Source organism: Melospiza melodia, chromosome 11 (assembly GCF_035770615.1).
Source record: "Melospiza melodia melodia isolate bMelMel2 chromosome 11, bMelMel2.pri, whole genome shotgun sequence".
Taxonomy (NCBI): domain Eukaryota; kingdom Metazoa; phylum Chordata; class Aves; order Passeriformes; family Passerellidae; genus Melospiza; species Melospiza melodia.
This window is the reverse complement of record NC_086204.1, coordinates 15,421,014-15,438,347: the sequence shown is the minus strand read 5'-3', so window position 1 is coordinate 15,438,347 and position 17,334 is coordinate 15,421,014.

Here is a 17,334-nt window from a genome sequence, read left to right as displayed (position 1 = left end):
AATGAACAGTAATTCATTCCAGAAGGAATGGAGACATGACAGCAGATTCCCATAATCTTTTTTGTTTAAAAGCAAGACCTGTTAATGATCAGGCTGGGGGTATCTCTCCATTAACAACTAGCCAGGTACAATAGGAAGGGATCTACAGAATAAAATCACATGTCTTGAGAGTCTGATATCTACACTAGACACAGCTTATTGGAAGTTATTTCTAACCAGTTCCAGTGTGGACTGCATGTCCATTAGTTCCTGGAGCATGTTAGGTTCTGGGTCCCAGTTTAATTTTACTCAGGAGGTAATGCCATTTGTGTACTCTGACACTGTAAACAACCTCAAAAACCAAAGCCTTACATGTGCGAATGACCAGGAGATTCATTTCCAAAGCCTGCTCCTGGTCCAACCTAAACTGCTGAAGGAGGCATATCCCAAATACCTCAAAGGACACAATTTTACTCTAATTTCTCTTCAGGGACACACATGGGCAAGAGACACTGATATGGAAGATACTGCAGAGCACTGATAGCACTAGCATTTGCTACCTGCCAAATGCATGTATCTGATACTATTCTAAGATGTTCACATTCAAAGGGAATCCAAGTTCACAAAACATTTCCAGGTCTTTACTTTAAAGTGTCAAAATCCATGCCAATGCAGAGAAATAGCTTTCATGTACTGCTCTGCCCTTCTTCCTTCCTATTTTGACTCCTTGTTGTGTCCAGGATTTGTACTGGCCCTTTGCTAGGGAGAACTTCACTGACTGTCCATGAAGGGATTGGAGAATCTTTCTCCCCAGTCCTCTTTCTTCTCTCAAACAAAACACAGAGACTCTTCCATTAGAATTGGAACCTTACATATCTATACTTGTATGTGTGAGGTAAATACACCAGAGTAGAAACTGTATTGTGCTGACCATTATTTTGTAAATGGTTTTACTTCTTCAAGTTAAAAATATTCAACCACAGCTCTATTTCATTGTATGGGATGAAGTTCAGATCCCTGAAGAGAAAACCACTTAATTCCTTGGTTCAAAAGGTTCAATATTAGAAATGTAAAAGGAATCAAATTCTCTTAAGTGCACAAGGGATTACAAAGGTAATTTTGTAACAGCTGCATAATAAATCCCACATACATTAATGATAAACCAGCCTTATTTACCATAGGTTGAGGAAATTTTTTTTACCAAAATGAAGAGTGATTTTTCAGATACAACATATTTCTTTTACCTTTTATGTTAAAAAGTGCAACGGCAACAAACAAAAGCACTCATCCAGCAGAAAGACAGTTAGCATCTGCTAGGTCAAATTAGCAAAAGACAGATAAAACATCTGACTGGGCTGCTGCCTTTTCTGCTTACAGGTCATGCAGTGGAGGTTTGAGAGTAAATCCTATCCTAGGTAGTAATACTAAGGCCTATATCGATTTTGTCTATTTGTTGAATTTCTGTGTGTAAAAAAGAGTCCAAACTAACCTATCCAGCAGTTTAGTTGCATTTTCTTGTTCTATGTGTAGTTTTTCAAATGCAGGCTTGTTGTACTACTCAAAACTTAGACCTTGGTAACTATTATATTTTATTAACAACACTAAATGTACATTTTTTACTGTAACCATATACATCTCACAGAGGGGCATAATCTGGGGACCATTCATAGCTCATATTTGTTTTCCCCATGCAGCCCCACATGTGGCGAACAGCTGTAGAAGTTGTAAAATTCTCTTTACACATTGCACATGCTGTTGAATACAATATACATATACATTTATGTATGAACCAAGCCCTGAAGCAAAATAATGTACTGAATATTTCTATTTACTTATTTTGTAAATATTTGTCTTTATTTAAATAAAGACAAATTACTTCTTTTAAATTCTATCAACAAAATAATAGCACTTAATTATTCAGAATTGCAGGTTTGCCAGTTCTTACCACAAGCAAGCCTTTTAACCACATCCCCTATGGCAAGGAATCAAATGCTGTCAAAAGTGAAACTGCAAAGCAACTGTTACTATGGTACTGTGACCAGCTCCACTGCAATAAAATACAGAAATGAAAATGTAAATTGTTGCTTACATATACATTTTGCTCCAGGGTACTATAAGCAAAAATGAAAACAGCTGGCAGTGAGTCACCCTTCTAGATAATAAATATTGCTAAAATGAATCTGATGTGTTGAAGGGTGGGATGAAGCTCCAGAGACCAACACTCCCCTCGTTAATATTCTATACCAAATTGAAAGAAAGGTGGGGTGTCTAGTGTGAGCTTAGTTTTCTGAACACAGCTAAATCTATCCCCCCAGAGCTATCTTATCTGCAAGGCTTGTGAAAAATATCTGACAAGTAAATGGTTAGCATTTGGAATGGACCACACTGAGTGAAGTAACAGTTATTTCATAAGAGATTTCCCATGGTATATATTCCCAAGCCCAACTATGAGGCCTTCACTCCCACACCCACCACAAATGATAATATTTGAATCCTGTGCTATACTATTAATACACTCAGGGCCATTTTAAGCAGCAAAGTACATCTAGCCAAGCACACTAAAAGGATAGTGTATTTCTTGGTTATTATTAAAAAAAAGGAAAGCAGATCTGTTTCAATGAGGAACACTTCCCTCTGCTCCCATTTTCCATCTGCCAACAAATAGAGATACTGCACATGGGACATAACACCAGAAAGAAAAGTGTTATACAAGCCCACTGTTAAATAGCCATGTTAACATGAGCAACCTTTTTTTTTTAGTATGCCCCTTTTTCTGCTTTCTCACAGTCCTTATAATGTTCAAAAGAACAAGCATTATTCTGAAAATTATTATTATTTACAATTATTTACAATATTTTGATCAACTACATACTGTAAAAATGTGCTATCCTTTGATTTTAAGGTATGAAAAGAGAAGCAATTGCCCATACAAATTGTCTGCAAGTCTTTCACACTTATCCATTACATGTTTTCTGCATACACTAAATCTGGTCAGAGTAAACTTAAATATTTTTCTTGTCAATTTATTTTTTTAAAAAGCAAACATGAATTTAATCTTACTTGTGGATCTGAAAAAAGAGCTTACATTAGCTTGACAGCTGATTCGAGAAATTTTACAAAATATTTTCATTATAATATCTAGTTACAGCACTCTCTCTTCTTCTTGTTTAAAAATACCAAAAAAACCCATCAAAAAAGCAACAAACTGAACTTTTACAAAGTGGTTTTACCTTACTACTTTTAGTATTACCTTATGTTTGTTCTTCATGCCAGAACAGCGCATGGATTATTGTGGTGCTCTGATACAGGAGATCATTTTACCCACGTGTGCCAGTGAAGTTCTTAGGGAACTTTATCCATAATGCATATCTCACAAAGCCCCAGTTCTACCATTACTGATGTATGTACCAATCCATTAATAAGTTTTTCCCCTCAGAGTTAATGAAATTGCTCGAGTGTGTGAGTTTTGTTGCCAAGAACTATGATGAGATCATCTGCCTGGAGAGATGCAAGTTGGAACCCCTCACCATTTCAGTTTGCATGAATTCAGATCTCCTAGTGGAACTAGCAAACAAATGCTAGCCAAAGACCAAGACTCATACAAAGATGAGACTCAGGCCAGAATAAGCAAAGAAAAAAGTACATGCTGTGTTGTAGGTGCTGCTTTTTCTTCCTTGTGGGATACTGCATAACTCAGCCAAGGTTCTGATAGCTCTGCTTATTGGGAAAATTCACACATTGACACAAGTGCCTGAATTAGGCAACTGCAGATTAAAGACCCTGTGACATCTAACATTTAGGCATAGGTTCACCAGACAATAAGCTCTACCAAAAGTTAGGAGTTTTTATTTCTGTTATCACACTAATTGTCATGTAGCTAAGCCATTGTTGGTACATTCAAGTGAGACTGGACTTCTAGCATAAGGATTATCAACATACCTACTATAAGAGATCCAGAACCAGTTTCTTCAAACATACAAAGACTGGCTTTTTTTTCCAGCAGGGATCTGGGAGAAAAGGAGGAGGGGGAGTTGGAGAGATCCTCCAACCAGGAATGTAACTTCCAATAATCACTTACAGATGGCAGAGTTATGTTCTAGGATCTTCCTATTTGTCCAAAGCTATTATTTGTAACATATGCAGAATGAAATGCATAAGACTGTAAATAAGCTTCTCGACTGAACTAGCTGTGGTTCAGCCAACTTCAGCCCTTGGGACAGGGAAGTGCAAAGAGGGTAAAAGAGACTAATTTAGTAGTACCACACTCAGGTCTTCTTGTAATTTTGCCATTACTTTAGAGATGGGATGTTTTTAGCATTTAGATTTCAAATCACCACAAAACTATTGGAAATGCCAGTGATAAAGCAAGTAAAACCACACCCAGCATTATAGGAGAAAGGTTAGAATTCAGACATGGAACAGAAATGAGAAAAAATGAGAATTTTCACTTAGAATGTATGAAATTCACTGCTAAAAAGAGAATGAAAAGCATCCAAGTAGGGTAGCTCATATATATTGAGGAGAGTTTATGTTTAAGTATATCCAGTTTTCACAGTAAAGTGTAACATATAATTAATCATATTTCAGCAGTAAATGTTAGAATGCTGAATGCCTCATTTATTGGAAAGCACTTCCAAGGTTTCACTTTCAGATAGTCCCATTCAAAGTAGCTGTTTCATAGAAATTATTTGTATAAATTAAAATCACAGCTGATCTTCATGCAGGTTCTTAATTATCAGATAAAACTCTTAACAGTGTGTCTTTCATGTAAACCTGGGGCACACTGGAGCTGATGTATTTTCTTTACACATAAAAATAAATTGTTTACAGTGTCTGTCATCACATATATTCACAATCAGACACAATGTGACTACATCTACATCCATTAGATTTTCATTAGGATGCCAATCAGCAATTTTTTGCAGCAAAAAGACACCAAAGTGTGTGCAAAAACATCAAGCTGTATTTGGCACCCACAGGGGAGCAAATCAGCAAAGAAAAGCACACCTGGAGTCTCCTAGACCCCTGTGTTGGAGATCAGTAGATGGCCCAGCCCTAAGCAGCCAGAGGGTGCCTGGCAGTGCCCTGCCCCTACAGAGGGACACAGGATTCCTGGCAGGAGCTGTGGGAGCTCCAGCTCCTCACCAGCACCACGGGGGTACCTGACCGACCTCAGCTACATTGATGGCCCCAACACTGACGTAGTAGCTTTTAACCCTTGGGGCTTCTAGAGGCTAGTGCAAAGCAGGAGGTTGAGCTGCACTTTGCTGACAGCCTAGGACCTAGGAAACACTCTCAGATTCCCCCAAAGCCAACAGGTGTCAGGGTGCTGCAAGGACCTCGTTCTGCATCACGGGGAATGACTGTCGTGGGCGTGCATTGTGTGCTGGATGAGGCCCATGGTTCAACTGGTGCAGAGCTTTGCCCTTGGTCACAGCTGCCTCATAAAACTTGAAGGTGTTTTGCAAGAGGTAGTTGGGTCACACCTGCCTCAGACCCCATAAGTCAGTAAAGTGTTTATCTCTCCTCTAAAATACTTAATTCCTTACTTAACAGTATGTCAAATCCGACTAAGGATGGTTTTAGGGTTTGGGTTTTTTTTTTTTTGGTAATATTCATGGCCAACTCTTTTTTCTAGATCCCAATAAACTCCAGATACCAAACCATATGCTGAAATAATGATTTCCCCTGGGACAATATGAATTGCATGAAAAAAACTTCCTTTCAATTTTGCAGGCAAAACATTTCAGTTTCATGACTATCGTATTCACTGTTTTGTAAGACAAAGTGAACAGCCATTCCTTCTCGAACTTAGCAACATTTGCTATTACTTTTTAAAACAGATGAGTTATGGCACATGTTATTTATCTAAGGTATATAATTATCTTATTTGAAGTTTTTCACCTCTCTCAATTTGAAAGCTTTTCTGGATTTGGAGCTTTTTTATAATTTCTTTTGACCAAATTGATCTTGATGTAGCCTGCTCTAATTTGGGGCAAGAAAGACATTGCAGCAGCAGGAGTCTTAGAAACATCTGTGACAGATCCTCTGTCTTTCATGTTCCTGTAACATTCACAGTGCACAGTGATGAGATGCAGGAAAGCCCCTTGCGTGAATGCACACAGGGAGTTGAGGATGCTTGCAAGCAGCAGCACTGGGCTTTCTGTATTCATAGATGTCAAAAAGACAAATAACATCTCTATAATTTTTCTTAGAGGCAAAACATTTTGCCCAAAAATAACAGAAGACAGTTTCACTCTATATTAACAAGAAGTAGCAATGCAGAAAAGCGAAATGTTTCCAGCACTGAGGTTAATAATTTTAGGACATGTCCAACAGCCCTTGTTGGAAACCATGTACAAATGAGGACTGGCATTTGCCAAAACTTTTCATCAGGAAGGAACACTGAAAGAATTGAAAGCTATTTCAAATTAATGAAAAAGTAAATGGAACATTAAAAATTTTACAGAATATGTATTCAAAAGAAGTTCAGCAACACAATTCAATTTAGGTTTCCCAAGAGCCTCAAATAAAAAGAAAGTATTGAATAGGCCTTTATTCATATTTCATGAACTATCAGAATTATTTATGTTCCTACATAATTTTGCAGAAAGCTACAGCTAACTGAGCACCACCTGAGAAATTTACATATTCTGAGTAAAATCATACAGGACAAGATTGCTTCAGGTGGTAAATTGTACTTTCATACTCAGATTCTCACTATAGGACAATAATACCTGAGCAGAAGCAGATTTTGCACACAGAAACCAGTCTGAGATTCCTCTCAGTGTTTCATTTGTTTGGTAACATAGCCAATGAGCAGGGGCTTATTCTTCAAGAATAAGCTGTCACAAGCCTCAGAGTTACAAACTGCTGCAGCTGTAATGAAGATCAATCCCACCTCTGTTCATTGCACCCATCAACACTTCACACTTCTCAAAATTTACTATTAATGCATGTAGAAAAAGTGTTCATAGAATATTTTAAGTATCCTGTAAGACTCCACTTCAGCTCCTCAATCTAGCAATTCAACTACACATAAATAAATTTGCTCAAAAATATTACTATAGTTTACAATTATGAAGATTTAAAATTAATGAGATGCAATATATTACAATAAATCAGATTTTTTCACTTGTTCATATTTTCCTAGATTGTGATTTCAATCAAAGTAAAAAGATAAAGAAAATAAAGAAAATAAAATAAAGAAAAAAGAGGGGACAAGATAAAAATCTCAATTACCTTTAGCAATAAAAATACTTCTATTAAAAACATCCATAATCACATAATCATTATACATATGGATCTGTTAATGTCTTTTTTTTTTCATTCTAGGCAGTAAAATGTCTCAGTTATGTAAAAATTATGCAAAAAAAAGGAGGAGTATCTGCCATACTACTGAAGTAACTGCTGTCTCTGTTCTGTGGCAGCCATAGAAAAATCTCTGTGAAAATGTAAACAAACAAAAACATTCTACCTCCTTGCCAACAATATTCTAACAATTATGTTGCAACTGCAATTCAACAAAATATGTTTTCAAAGGGCAGTAATTAATTTATTATTCTACTGTAAACCTACTTGCACTGCCAGCCTAAGATTTAGCTTGATAGAAAATGATACTGTTATTTCTGATTATCTTTTCACTTTAGATATAATTCTAAAATAAATTTCATATTACTAAACCGACCTTCATTTCCATTTCAGTAGTCTCCTATAAGAAGGAACAGAACAGCAGCACCTGAAATAATGTAAGGTACCTGGTTAATTAAAAAAGGTTTCATAAAGCAAGTTTTACCATGTTAAATCTACCTGGGAGTTATTTCTTCTTTAGTGAAGAGAAAGATATAGTTCATAATTATTTGGTTTTAATTCTTGACTAGTGAAGTCAAGAGCTGTGGCGCCTCATGAGAACTGTAAGAAATCCTAGCCTTGATCCAGCTCTTATTAACTTTAACAAAAGCTCCAGTTTTCCCTTGATATCTCTGCTGTACTGCAGGCAAACAATCTTTTTCATTTCTTTTCTTCTACCCTTTCACAGATAATATATTTGTTTATAATGAAGTAAAAAACTATTTTCTGCTTAATATAGGAAAATATTTTCATTCATATGTTGATATTATTAATTTTAATGATTAAGTTGATTAATTGGATTAATCAAATACTCGAATTGATAGAGCACTTATACCTTCCACAGAATTACAGGGGTTTAGATCTATTTTGGGACTAAACTCTAAACACATAACATTCTTTTACAATATAGCTGTAATTTCATCTGGCACTCAGCACAAGAACCTACAGAAACAGCTGAAAATATACAAAGTACCTGGATGCATTTTTTGCCTCCAATATGGGCACTGTACACATTGTATTCACAATAATTTGTACACAAAGTACAGTGGGATTTGTCCCCTGCTGAATAGGGAATGCTGAAAGGTCACACTGGTAAAGAGTCAAGTAATATCTTTGCATTTAGAACATTCCAGTGCTGGATGATTACCACAGTGGATTTATGTTTTTAAGAATCACCTGGAAAAGGTATAGGAAGAAATGAAAACAAGTTGCACAGTTTTTGTTACTCGGAGGCAGAAAAGGTGTCCAGAACAATTTGCTCTTAATGGCTGTTTTAGCTCAAAAGAGGCCCTGAAGTGAAGAATAAACAAACTGTCACAGGAACAGAGCATAAGTCTCTCAAGATCAGGGTTAAGGTTCATTGGTACAATTGCTCCTGGCAAAACATGACTGCATCTTGGATTAATCTTGGCATATAGAGAAATATAAAGGTACAGCACTAATGTACATATAATACCTTTTCTGTAACCCCTGCACATGCAGTACAGCCAAATGCATCATGCAAAATACAGCACATTGCGAAAAGGAAATGGGAATTCTAAATATGTTGAAATAGAGGTTTAGAAATTCAGAAAGCTAGATAATAATAAACAAAAGTTAGATAAACAGGCTCTGCTGTCAGTCTTACACAAGCTGTATTACTCTTCTTTAAGCTAAAACAGACTCCAGCCAGCCATTTATCTCAAAAAAACCCCAGCTATCCCATCTACAACTTGCCCTCAGCTTTCCCCCCACCCAAAAAGGCCTCAACTTTTTTTTTAAATATTAGTTTAACATACTTTGACCCTCCCATGAATAAAAACAAATATGCACATTAGAGCTTCATGCTGGAGGAGTATATCCTCCACACAATTATTTAAATGTTATTATATTATTGAAAAATCTCTCAGTTTTGCATCAGTAAAAAGAATGGTTGTGCCAAAATTCCCTTTTCTTCTGTCTCATTATTTGTTCTCACTGAGTATCAGAGTCCTGAATCTAGGCACCTCTCACTCCCAGAAACATGTCTCTCCATACACTCCCCTGCCCACTCCAGCCAAAGGCATTTCAGCCCGTGCAGCTGGGTCAGAAGCACTCAAGATGCAGTCTCAGGAGCACTCTGTTCTCTTTTGCCACCTTCAAAGCTCAAAGCTCCTGGAGGGATTGTTCAGCTTCAGGCAGTGGCCACGTGCAGAAGCTGGGACAGTCCTAGGTGCAAGAGGTGGGATGCAGCAAGGACCTCTCTCATCTCCTCCCATATGAAGTTCCTCATTCCCTTTCTACAGGCTGTAGCTTTAATTATCACACCACCTCAGCCGCTGGAAAAGTCATATATCACCACACTGATAGAGTGAGAAACATTTCCCACAAGGACTGTTAATATTGCAACAACAGAGCTGCAAATCCATGCTGTTTATCCTTCCTCATTTATTTGCACAGCATAGCTGAGAGGATGGAGGAGGAGAAGTCATTCTGATAATGAAAACAAGCATGTGCATCCCAGTGGAGCATTGCATAGGATAACTGGAAGTTATCCTTCCTTCTCCCTAATAAATAATGCTGGTCAGCATTACCTGTTAGAGCAACAGCAGTGACAGGCTGTTGGATTTCTGGACTGGGCAAATTCCCCAGGACTGGGCTGGTCACTTACTAAGCCTCTCCGTTTGCTGATACACTGCTCCCTTCACAGGCTCCTTGGCAGAGAGAGCTGGAATACTCCCACTGGCTTCAAATATTAGTTCTTTTTTCCATTAGGATATTTTAGCAACTGTTGTTCTCTCCAGGAGTTCTCTGGCCTGAAACAAAGTTAGAACCAGCACTGGTAAGAGAGGAAGGCCAAGTTCTAACATTGTTTAACAGTATGGTAAGACATAATGTGCCTGTGGACACTAACAGCGAGAGCTGCTGCTGACATGCACAGAGCAGGGAGTGTTCAGCAATGGAGAAAAGTCAAGCCAGCCTTGGATGAGTTTTCCACAGAAGTGGATGCAGAATGCACAGGCAGAAATAGCAGGGCAAGTTCCTTGCAGAAGGACAGAGGCTTAGGAGCAGGACCTCAGGTTTGTGAATCAGTCACCAGGCTGGGGACAGGAGCTTGCACACACAATGTCATACTGGCTTTTCTACCAGCTCCAGCACAGTGCCACTGCCCTGAAGCACCAGCATATGCTCAGTTTCAAGTCATTTCACACAAACAGTTATAAGAACTGCTCAAGTCTGGGAATGCAGAGTTCTTCAGATATCCATTACCACAGAGACTGACCTTTATTACTGTAATTATCAGGGGCTCACATAATTTCACTATAGCTATTTTAAATGTTTTAAGCACATAAAGATACATATCTTTTCAAATCACATTTCACTCATGTTATTTTCTCTGTATGTGATTTAAATGGTTGGCTTTAATTGAATGTTCAATGATCTGGTTTTTTATTAAAATACATTGCTATATGGGTTCTGCACATGCAGAAGAACCAAGGAACGAATTACTAAACTTTCAAAAACGTGCAAAATGTCACAATCATCTAAAACCTAAAGCCTGTAAAACATATGGTCACTTAACACCTAAAAATCTCCTTAAACCTATAAACCCATAAAGCATGTTACAAATTAACTGAGGGTTGTATAGTTAAATCTAATTAAAATTTTATTGAAAGTGTTCAAGCCCTTATGGCTCCCCTCAGAAACTCATTTCCTAAGCCCCTTGGAAGTAGGTATGCAGGAAGTAGGTATGCAGGGTATATCTTAATTCCCCATCCATCTTGAGCCAACCCCGGGAGCAATGGCACTTGCTGGTTGCCCATATCAGCCCCCTAAACAAGCAGGCTCCTGAAAGTAAACCATACAGAAATACCTCTGGGTCTACAGTGCAAGGTTTTTAAACTCAGTCTAATTGAGGGCCCTGAGAATGCTGGTACCCCAATGGATTTTTGTCACCAGCATCAACCTTCAATGCACTTCAACAAAATCACCTCTTGCCACTGTCAAACATTTACAGCCAGTTCTACTAAACCTGGCTCTCTGATGTTAAAAAAGTTCCATTTGTTGAGCAATGGCAATAGTGAGGAACCTCCCCATCTCCAAAAAAACCCCTGTAATGACACATGGTAAGGAGCAAGGTCACTAGAAACAAGTTTTTAAACAAACAGGCAGTTAATATCCCAAAGATCCTGGAGTTGAATTTATTGTATTGACATCCACAACTGTGCATTGACTTAGGCTGCAATCTGCAAAAAACAGGAATAATGTTTTCTTGGAATTTATGTATTTCGTTTCTCTTTTTAGAGGATCAAGTGGGAGCAGATATAACATCTATAAGACACCAGTTCAAAAGCCTAATCTCTGAAAATAATTTATAAATTCTTATCTTCATGAATTTTGAGGAGACACATCATTAATCAGTTAACAGATTCCATGGTGCTAGTACAGAGAACTGAACTGCCAAGACAAGTTTTAATTTTAATTTATACATGTATTTTAAAATTTTGATTTGTAATCTACAGAAGATAAATCAGCCTGTGATAGCTACCCAGTAGCAGCAGGTTAGTGTCAGGGAGCAGCAGGAGGTGGCTGCTCCACCAGGCTGAGTAAGCACAAAGTCAGTGGTGACAATGGCGTCACCAGCAAGGTCCTCATCCTGAAGTCCCCAGGCACCGTGAGAAGAGCAGGTCTGCCAACAGTAACTAGGGTCAGCTCATAACCCAGTGATTGTCACAGAAGTTGGTGACCAAGGAGGTCCCAGGTACAGCCAGGCAGCCAGCTGAGGATTAGGACTAGCAAGGATATGGCCAGGAATGGGTACAAGTATCACATAGCTCAGGCAAGGGCACAGACCTGAGGCAAAAGAGAGAGATCCTATGATGTTCCTCACAGCCCTTTCTCACATTGCTCTCTTCCCAGTTCCATCCAAAGCCACACTCTGCACTATGTCAGGGCTGCCCTGAATGCAGGAACCAAACTGTTCGTTCTCCCAGATGTCGACAACAACATGGCTTCAGCCTATCCCAAATAATGTGACGGGATGTGGGGGGATAGCATTTAAACTAACAGAGGGGAGATTTAGTTTAGATGTTAGGAGGAAATTCTTTTCTGTGAGAGTGTTGAGGCACTGGAACAGGTTGGCCAGAGAAATTGTGAATGGCCGAACCCTGGAAGCGCTCAAGACCAGACAGAATGGGGCTTTGAGCAACCTGTCTATTAGGAGTTGCTCCTGCCCATGGCATGGGGGGTGGAGCCAGATGATCTTTAGGCTCCCTTCCAACCCCAGCCATTGCATGATTCTATGATCCCAAAGCCTGGGTCCCTTCACAGTATTGCACAGTAACTGCAGCATTCACCCACCTGTCTGTATCCTTGTCTGTCCTCCATGCCCTATGACTTCTGCATTTCAAGGAGAAAATGCCAATGATGTCACCAAATACCAACTCCACAGCATAAACAACTCACCTACAAGTGCGAGCAGCCAACCTACTTGTAAAACATGGATTTGAGCAGGCAAGACTCAGAAACACACCCATCAGGATATGACAGTGGGCTAAAGTCACTGCCTCACAAGCCACTGCAAGCTTTCTCATACCACAGCCCAGCTCTGTGGCTGAGGCACTCAGATCTCTGGGGCAGACCTCCAGAGTCCTCAGGAGAAAGTGGGGAAGTACACTAACAGCATGCTTCTACCCCTGAAGCAGAAATTTCTGAAGGTAAGACTGACTGTCCCATGCTTGCTCACAGAACACATGACCATGTGCCAAGAACATGTCATGTCTTTGTGCCTGCCTGCAGAGCAGATGCCATCAAGCGAGCAAAGGCAGTGCCACAGGGCCTGTGCACAGTGTACAGAGAAGTACAGCTCCTCCTGTCCCAGCAGGGGCTTGTATGCACACTGCCATGCTACTGTGAACGCCAGTGGTCAGAGGGTTGCCTCTCAAATGCTGCTCCAGCAACATGTACAAATTACAACCATATGCACATGCAAACTAGCCCTGCAGTTCTAAGGAAAGGGGAAAAAAATTCCCAGCAGCAAGCAGATCTCTCCCTCACATTGTCTCACAGGGATAACCAGTTTACTGGGGCAGAGACTCCTAGGAATGCTCCAGTAATTTTTTTTTTTGGCAGCAGAGAGGTTGCCACAAATTACTACCACCCTCTGCAACATGGTGCTTCTTAGCATAATCTAGAATTGGAGTTAACTTGGACTCAGAGTCTGATCTTGAAAATTTTTTCCTCAAAGTTTAATAACTCACTACCTAGCTTTATTTTTTTTTTTTTCAATCAATTAATTCAGTCTGAATTCTCTCTTTACAAATGTCCAAGTGCGCAAATGTCACACTGGTCACACGTTCAATGTCTGAACAGTGACATGATGCTTTCTGATGTTCTGAACAAGCAATCTGATATTATCAGTTAGGGCCAAAGTCACAGAACCACTGATTCTAATTACCTTGAAACAAGCAGAATAAACTTTCACCAGTTCTGAGCTGACATCTACTGGCAGAAAACTGCAACAGTGCAACAGGAAACTGAGAAGTATTTTCTTAAGGATCTCCAATTGGTACCTGGTGAATGATTTGGGATTTGAATGGATAAGAGCTCATGAAAGTATAAATTTATGCAATTCTGCTGCAAGGGTATTATCTCTCACAGAGAAATCAGGCACATAGCTTGGGGATGTAACTACTCAATCATCACCTCAAATTTTGCATTTCAAGCATAACTTTGAGCCAATTTTATTCATGGAAATGACTGCTGAAATTCATTTTGGTCAGATCTACTTTGGGTTAGCTTAGATCACGAAGGGTATGAACACATAATAGCTTGCAACTGTGTTAAAGCTGTTCAGAAAGTTCTCAGGTTTCAGCTGAGGCACAGTAATTAATAACATGTATGCTACCCTAGCCAGCTGTAATATAGAGCCACCCCAGCTTGCACAAAGCCACCACTGAAGAGGATTTAAAAATTCAAATTTTGCTCAGAAGAAGATTGCTTTCTCAGGGACTCAAACAACTCTAAGAACATTACTTCAACAAATTAAATTCAGTGAGCAGACAAGGCTGTGGATGTATCTTTTCCACCATCAGTTTCTCATAGAGCACAAGAAGAGCTTGACAGCATGGGGAGAACCCAAACTTTAATACACATTCTTTGCATTCAATCATATGATGGCAACAAGATCCCTGATATATGGCTAAACACATAGGATTTTATCATGTACTGTTGCTTTAAGAAAACATTAGAAGACTTCCTAGAAAAAAAAGAACAGCTTATTTCCTGAAATATATAAAAAAGGCATCACATGAAGGAAAATAAAAAATGCAAAAATCAGACTTAGTAAACTATTTTGTTTCTGTTCTTTGCACCCTAGTTAGTTCTAATAACCACAAATTTAGTGCTGATATTGAGTATCAACATCCTGGGGAGTACAAAAATATACTGAACAAGCCAGTCATTTTCCCTTGGCAAGCTATTTAAATCTTTGGTTGTGAAAAGCATGCTGAGAATTTCATCCTGCTAATTTTATACACAATAAAAAGAGTTCCCTTTTCCACATCAGAGGAGTTTGAAATTTTTTCCCCATTCTCTCTGTAAGATGGCCAAAGGTCATGGGATGGGACAAAGAACTGACATATACTTGAACTGTTCAGAATAATGCATTCAAGTGCTATATAGAGAAGCCTAGTAACTGAGGGCTTATTTCCTGCTCAGTTTACAGAGGAATGGAAATTTTCACAGGATACCTCCCTTTCAGAGCACAGCAGCCCCCACATCCACATCCAGTTATGATCTCTGAAAGCACAGAAACAAGCTGGCCATCAAAAATGAAAGCCTGGCCACAGTGAAATTATTTTTGAGGAGGTAGTTAATAAGGAACTATGAGAAAAGAAAAAACTTAGAAGTCCAAGGAGTAAGCAGATACCAATGCAATGAACAATGAGGCCAGGCAGGAGCAGAGCAGGTGGAGGGACACGTTTGTTTTGGGTGAGAAGCTGGAGTGCCAGAAGGGACAGCAAGGAAGAGGAGGCTGCTTATTCACAGAGCCACAGCAGGGGTGCAGGGAGCATCTCACCAACTGAATGTCAGAAATTATTGACTCAATTGCAATGAAAGAGTTTAGAAATTCATTTTCAGAGAGAGAAATAGATAGTTGCCAGGTGATGATGTAATATTTCCTCAGTCAGGCATCATTCTGCAATAGCCCCTTGGTTGGACACTAGCTGAAGGCTGAGTGAATGAAGTGTGAGATTCCTCTGGGTGTGAGAACAATCTAACGGGTGAGAAAGCAAGCAGGAATAGTGCAACTTTCTGGAATGGATGAATTTTTTTCACTGTCATTTCCTGTACATGCCTTTACAACTTTCGTGGGTACTCTGCCATGGAGTCACAGATGAACAAAGTTATAAATATCTAGGAAAATGATACAGTGAGTTAAACAGCACAAGGAAATGGCATTTTGCTATTCTGCTATCATTTACCCTGATGAAAACCTAAGGCAACTCTGTTGAAGATAGGTTATTCCAAATTCAGGGTGCTACCCAAAGCCATGTTTGGCCTAGACATAAAGCAGTAGCAATTAACCTCAATTTCTATGTCTTAATGTGATGCAAAGCTGACTCCTGTAATCATGTTTTATTTGTGGGGAGCTTCAGTTCCTGTTACTCTGTTTCCAGTGGTTCTTTAAGTATTTGTTGTTTGCATAGTTAGGGGTCCTGTCATACAGCATTTACTAGGTGAAGCAGTGCTTTAAATGCTCTCACCAATTTTAACACGCTGAAAGTGAACACTTTTGGGAAATACAATTCCACACTTACAAATTAAAATATATCAAAGTTTTCGATCACAAGGTTTCAATTTTATTTGTGCTTCATGTGTTTGTGAGCGTGATGCAGTAGTCTTAAAGCAACAGTCGCCAGGACATCTTGGTGAGAAAAAAAAAAGGGAAATAAAAAAAGAATGCAGATTAATTAATTTCATGGTGAGAATCCAAGCAGGTTTCAATCCCAAATTGGGGAAAAATGGGAATGGTACAAGAAATTAAACAGAAATCTGATTTTGTAGACCTGCCTTGTACTAAAGCATGCTGGGGATGAATCTTTTTAGGCGCACTGAGAGAAACAAATGCTTAGTCAATAACCAAAATTCAAAATAAGCTGGCTAAATTCCAAGTAGTTGTGGCTTTAATGACAACAAATTAAATTTATTATAAAACAACCTGGTCCTCATTTTTATACTTCTATGCATTTACTAAATAGATTTGGGTTTTAATTTAACTAATTAATTGGTGGAGTGAAAGAAAATATGAGTACTGTACCACTCCTAACCAGACATATTATTTATGCAATCTTCTTATACCATAACCCAGTGTGACCCAGGATAATTGATAAAACATAAACATTCCCATGATGTCAAATTTGAGACTTAGAAGTTAAGGTAAGATCAAACAAAAATTCATCTAAGTGTATCTACTCCCGTTCTTGTGTCCCTCTACTCTGCCTTACTGGCTACCAAGAGAGCAGCCCTGGCACCAGTAACCAGCTGCTGTGCTTTAGCCCTTAGCAGCTGTTCCTATTCTATGTTGATGGCTTGCCAATGAGAACCATTGATAGGGCAGGGTTAGTTGGGGTTGCAGGTGTTTGATGGAGCTATTGTCAGAGAATAAGATGAGGGTGTGAGTAGGTTATAAAGACTACTCTGTCTGCCTTCTAAAGCTCTCTTCTTCCTTCATCTTTTGGGAGGGATGAGTTGAGTTGTGGCTTTCCCTAAAATTAAGGTAAAAGGTATGATTGATCTGCTTTGAGGGTGTAAGTTTAGGTTTGAATTGCCCAAGAGTGGTTGGTGTTTGTTATGGTAATAGCTGTAAGTCAGTGTTTTCTCAACACCTAATATTTATATAAACTAAGGTTTGTTTGATGTATCCCAAGAGAGATCCTAAACATACAGAAATGCTGGTTTAGAGGTGTCTTTATGGGATCAGTTGTCCTTTTGAAAGAAGAGTTGGTGCTACTTGCCCTAAGAAGGCTGTGCTCTGTTCTGTGT